The following is a 6,034-nucleotide window of genomic DNA, read 5'->3' as shown; positions in this document are numbered from 1 at the left end:
GAATGTGAGTGTGAATGATTGACAACTGGGATATTCCCTTTCATTCACTCATTCTTTCATTTTATACCGCTTATCCTCACAAGGGAGGGGGGGGGGGGCAGGAGCCTGTCCCAGCTGTCTTCGGGCAAGAGGCTGGACTGGTCCCCAGCCAATCCCAGGGCACATATAGACAAACAACCATTCACACTCACATTCATACCTATGGACAATTTGGAGTGGCCAATTAACCTAGCATGTTTTTGGAAGGAAACCGGAGTCCCCGGAGAAAACCCACGCATGCACGGGGAGAACATGCAAACTCCACACAGAGATGGCTGAGGGTGGAATTGAAATCTGGTCTCCTAGCTGTGAGGCCTGCGTGCTAACCACTCGACCACCATGCAGCCCGTGGATATTCCCTTTGATCTTGAGAATTATTTCTACTTCCAAATTTCTCAACCAATTCAAAACTTTCTAACACCAAAACTTTCAATGTTTATTGGGACATTAAGGCTAAAAAATGTCCACATACCAAATATTATCAGTTTCCTGTCTTTCCACATTTTCTAAACACTAAAGAGATTTTCAGCTGGGCATCAGCGAGATTCCATTTTCTTGTTCAACTTAACAATAACATAGAACTATCGATAAACTTGCAGTTATGTGCACGATTAGAAATGGTTGGTAAAATGGCCAGGAAGAGAAAAGGAGGAGGGGAAGATGGGGGGGTTAATGCGTCTCTGCTGGCGTGCGCGTTCCAGTGTCACGTCCCCCTCCCAAAGAGAATGCGCGCCCCCCTGGCCTCTGCGCGGAGTGTCCGCCAGGGGGCAGCTGCGTCTCGGCGTGCGGCTGCGCCTCTCCCGCTGCACCGCAGAGAGGAAAATACCACCAGATGGCGGTTTAGGATTGCTGCTCTTCTCTACCAGGCGCGGCTCCGCTCTTACGGCCAAATTTTTCCAATATAAAAACACGCCAAATAATAAAAAAGGGATCGATTCGTCGCTTCGGGAGGTGACGCTCGACCCGGGGATGGTCGTTAAAGGTGAGTGCCTGGTGTTTTTTGTCGTTGTTTTGTGAGGCGGGAAGAGAGGAGGTGGGGGGAAAGAAGACGGCGCACAGATTCAAGATGGTGGACGCGGTAAAAGAGGGAAGGCTGCTGCTTGCGCTGTGCTAGGTTGAGGGGAGGGGGATGGGCGCAATATCTGTTAACGGAGGCCGATGTGCTTTCCCTCCTCCTAGCCTAGCCGCGCTAGTTAGCCCATTACCCGAAAACACAAAATAACCACTTTGGGACTCTACTCGGTGACCGCCATTGTCCACCTGTCGCCGGAGTTGTCAACAAACACAAACAAGCCTCTGTGGTTTTTTTCCTGCTCCATGTGTCGTGCATCGCTTGTTCTCATTTGCAGTGTGTCGTGTCTTATAAATGAACACTGTACTGCTGCTAATGTCAGGTTTTTTTGGTGATCGCTTGCTGCTGGGCACACTGACTGCTGTGTTAAATGTGTTGCTTCCTCTGCATGTCAACATCAGCGGCATCCCAGATCTTTGCCTTCCAAGTTTGCTTCTCACTCTCTCTTAATGCACACAAATGATGGGATGGAGGTTGCTTGTATGTTTGCACCACATGCGTTTTACATCTGAATGTTATCATGGCAGGTTTTCTCCTCATCCCACCCCCTTCTGTGCAGGGGAAACATGAGTCACATCAGGGTCTGGGGGTGTGTGTGGATGGATGGATGGATGGATGCATGGATGGGTTCCACCGGCCATCCAACCAAGCTGTCAGCTGCTTGCGCTGCTAACCTATGACCTGCATTCGTGTTGATAGTGGGTCAGTGTATCGCATGAGTGTTGCATAATGGCATTGTTTACACTCAACCATGTGACTTTTTATGTTGGATGCCGATCACCTGCCGTCTTTATTTTGGCCACAGGGTTTTTTGTGTTGTTTTTTTTCCCAAAATAACATTAAATGGTCCCCTACACCCTGAAAATGGAGCATATGCATATTTTGTGGCTTTTCTTTGCTCTAGCCCAGGGGTCTCAAACACGCGGCCCCCGCCTTTATATGAAAGTTTAATGTTAGTGCGGCCCGCGCAAGTTTGATTGGATGCTGTATGGTATCATGTACCCAGAAAAAATGATTACATTTGATTAATGTTCATGTTAAAGGTTAAATAACTAGTTATCCTCCCTATTCACGTGGAAGTGGTAAGTTTTTGGCTATTTAAGTTGAAAGGAAATAACTTGAAGGCTACCGTTTAGGTGGCTAGCTCTCTAGTTTGCGAGTTAGCATGTGTCTCAAGACCCTGCAGTTGCGCAATATGTTGTAAATAAAAAGAGTATAAATGTGACTATAGTCGTGTTTTGTCATGTCTACAGGGCTCTAATAATGCTTTGTTCATTTTAATATGAAAAAAATCATTTGTCTACCCACCAACTATATGTGCTTTCTTAACTTTTTATTATTATTATTAGATTTATTTATTACTGATTGATTGATTTTCTTTATTCTTGATTTATTTATTTTTCATCTTATTTTGTGTAGAAAAATAAAAAGTAAGACATTTGAGAACAGTGGAATGTTTTATCAGAGCTTTTCTTGTAGAAAATTGGAACCAAAGCGACGTTTTTTTTTTAATTCTTTTGTTTTTAATAATTTTTTTTTTTGGGGGGGGGAAACCTGATGCGACCCAGTCTCACCCAGACCCTAGCTCCAGTGGCCCCCAAGTAAATTGAGTTTGAGACCCCTGCTCTAGCCAGACTGTGTACACGTCACTGGCTGAACTACAAACCAGTTCATTTTGACCTTTGAAACGTTATGAAGTTTTCTGCCACCTCCATGGATTCCATGGGTACCCTTGCTCCTACACACCCTCCTGCTTAGCGTGACGTGCATCTCCCAAAAAGATCTAACCTTCCAGTGTGAAAGTCGAGGCCAAGATTGGTCGGCTTGTGCTACTTCCTGTGTGTCTATGACTCACCTTCGTCTTTCATTCATTTTCTATGCTGCTTATTCCTCCTTAGGATTGCGAGGGGTATGCTGGAGCCTATCCCAGCTGACTTTGGGCAGGAGACAGGGTGCTCACTGGTTTGGTTACTGGCCAATCACATGGCACAAACAACCTTTATCACATTCATAGGTATTAATTTACCTAACATACATGTTTTTGGAAGAGTACCCAGAGAAAACATATAGACCCCACATCGAGAAGTCCAACCGACCTAACCCTAACCGCAAACCCAGATCTCCGATGTGGCCAACATGCAAACCACTAGGTCACCGTGTGGCACTTTCTGATCAATATTTGCAATAATAGTTCCAGCTCCAATAGCACTCTCCTTTTCTCTTTAATTGCCATTGTTTGCTTGCGAGAGCGGAAGCTAACAAGTTAATAAATAGTCGTTGAGTGCCAATGGTTGCTCATTGATTTGACTATCCGGAAAACACCATCCCTAGCGTTTCGGCACAGAATTGCACATCCCTCATGCAATCCAGGCAAAGAGCAAATAAAGATACGCCTGTCACCCGTCCCGCTTTCCCCAGAAAAAAAAAACGTTTTTTCCCTTCTTTCCTGTTGACCTCCCTTTTTAAATAGTTTTTCATAAATTTCCCATACATTTATAGCAATTCATTGGTTCGAGACCAAATCAATGTCCATTATATTGGATTCAAGGTAATAAATGAAATATTTTGGGGTTTAGAAAACCCAATTTATGACTGTAATTATGTTTTTCAACATTATTAGATCCCCGTAGACGTAGAATAACACCACTACAGTCACATCTACACTACTATTATTCATTGTTTATGTCACATTGCACAGTTTTGATGCTACAGGGATTCACGACAGCCACTACTTAGTCAGTTAGCTTAAGAAGCCAAAAACTTACCACTTCTACACGGGATGGGAGGATAACTTTTTTTCCGATCTATCATGTCGGGCATGCCATGGCTGACTAATAATAGACCATAGTCTACCACAAAACAGCCATTTACTAATGAATTTATTAATTTCTGGAAAAAGCGCAATATAGCAAGGGAGCGCTAATTGATCTGTAATATTGCAAGGATGACTATACTTGAACTTTTGAACTTGGTTACAACATAAACACACATTGTTCATTATTCATGCACGAGCACAATGCGGTGATACAACGCTTACCTGTTATATGATAACAAATTTTGCTGCACGATAATTGTCCAACTAATTATTGCCAATAAACGACATTATTGTTAAAAAAAAATTTTCACGAGTGGATTGATAACATATGGTATAATAGCACGGGTACACCACATCAAAAGCAAAAAACTTGAATTTCTTGTGCTTAACATTGAAATTGGAGTGTCAAGAGCTTTTGAATAATTTAATTAAACAACCAACCAACAATATATTTTCCGAATATTGCTATGGTTTGAAGTCACTTAGGTCCGTGCGTCATCACCTTCAAAGTAACTGCACTGTTGCTGACACGCCTGTGAATACGCTCATTGGCTTGTTGGTTATTCCTCACTTGCAGCACTCTGTGACTCGCTAGCGCCAACAAACATGCATACCCATGTCAGGCGTGACAGGGCTCCCCCTTATTAATGCGAGTCGCCACCATATACATATATCATATCATCAATCATTACTACTCCTGCCAGTTATTAATGGCCAAATTTTGAAATGCGGCAGGGCTGTTCAAGTACCCTGACGGGGGGTGGATGGAGAGTTGCAGAAAAACTTGCTGGCGGGCGCATCTCGTTTGTGATATTAAAAAAAAACAACCAATAACAACAAAAAGCAGCGACAGAAGAAAGTTAACTAGTTTTTCTTATGTTTTGACTCACCTTTTGTTACTGGCACAATGTTATTCCTCTCACCTACAGCCTCCGTTACGTGCACACACATCATGGCCAGTTATGCAAATTAGACTGTGGCAGACTGAAACAACACTACCATTCACGCGTTACAAGTGGCCATACCGGTTTGTGGTCCTTCCAGCTGTGTTAGCAGCACACTGGAACTTATTGAGCTTCATTCCATACTGTACTACACTTGGGCCGCTTGTCACCTGCAAATAATGGCGCTACAGTGATTTAATAATGGATAACAGTCACTCCTTAACAAATCAAACGTGTCGTCCCGGTCATCCATCATTGGTTTGCAATGGGATGGCGCTCCAAAATGGACACCCGGCTTCTTGGCTATTGCATCTGTTTATTGTAAGGGCGTCCAAACCTTTTCTAGAGAGGGCCATGTAATGAAAAGCTAAATAATACAAGAGCCACTTTGATATTTTGTAAACCAACCCATAAAAAGTATATTATTTCTATGAATTTTACTTGTGCTTTTTTTTTTGTGACTTTATTTCCATAGTAATTACACTTAATTTGCAACTTTAGAACTTTTTCCACAACATAATTTTGAAAAAAAATAGAAAATTGTTAACTTTTTTGTTTAGTTTTTGCATCAGTCATCCACTTTCTAGCCAGCCTCTCCTCACTAGTGTAGCAAGTATGTTGGAGTCTCGCGCAGCCGTCTTCGGCCGAGAGGCAGGGTACACTCCTGACTGTTTTTTCATAATATTACGACTTAGTAAAATAATGTATTTGTTTCTTTAATATTTCTACTTTATGCTATTTAATTTATGCTATTTCTCCTTGATATCACAACGATTTTCTTGTAAAATTACAATTTTTTATTTTGATATTTTGACTTTATTCTTGTAAAATTGCAGCTGTTTTTTTTTTTTTTATTTCTGTTGTTTTTCAGCTATTTCAACATTCTTTTTTTATGGGACACACTGCTTTATTAATTTTCTGCTCCGGCCGCCGGCTTCCACCTGTTTGCTGCTGTTTGTCCTCTGCCTGCAGCAGTAAAGCCAGTGCAGTGGTAATTTCGAAAGGAATAATGTCATTCCTGTTACGCAGCCATTGGAGGAGGTGTGTGTGTGTGTGTGTGTGTGTGTGTGTGTGTGTGTGTATAGCTGGGTTTGCAGACAATTAGCCGCTTGTGTAATACATGCCTCACAGAGTGTTAAGGCTGCTTTTACATGAGTGAATTTA

At 42.3% G+C, this 6,034-nt stretch overlaps 1 protein-coding gene across 2 annotated transcripts in view; it reads left to right on the top strand.

The window, feature by feature from the left end:
* Positions 1-801: 801 nt before the first annotated feature.
* stag1a (STAG1 cohesin complex component a) overlaps positions 802-6,034 on the top strand; it is a 30,188-nt gene continuing 24,955 nt past the window's right edge. The window contains exon 1 of one of the 2 annotated variants that reach the window (XM_058056419.1): positions 802-1,021. The gene's annotated coding sequence lies outside the window, so the exon portion shown is untranslated. The remainder of the gene's footprint in view (positions 1,022-6,034) is intronic. The other variant, XM_058056420.1, reaches the window with a different exon arrangement.

Source organism: Doryrhamphus excisus, chromosome 19 (assembly GCF_030265055.1).
Source record: "Doryrhamphus excisus isolate RoL2022-K1 chromosome 19, RoL_Dexc_1.0, whole genome shotgun sequence".
In the NCBI taxonomy this organism is placed as follows: domain Eukaryota; kingdom Metazoa; phylum Chordata; class Actinopteri; order Syngnathiformes; family Syngnathidae; genus Doryrhamphus; species Doryrhamphus excisus.
The sequence above is the reverse complement of the archived record's forward strand: the minus strand, read 5'-3'. Positions and strand labels throughout refer to the sequence as shown.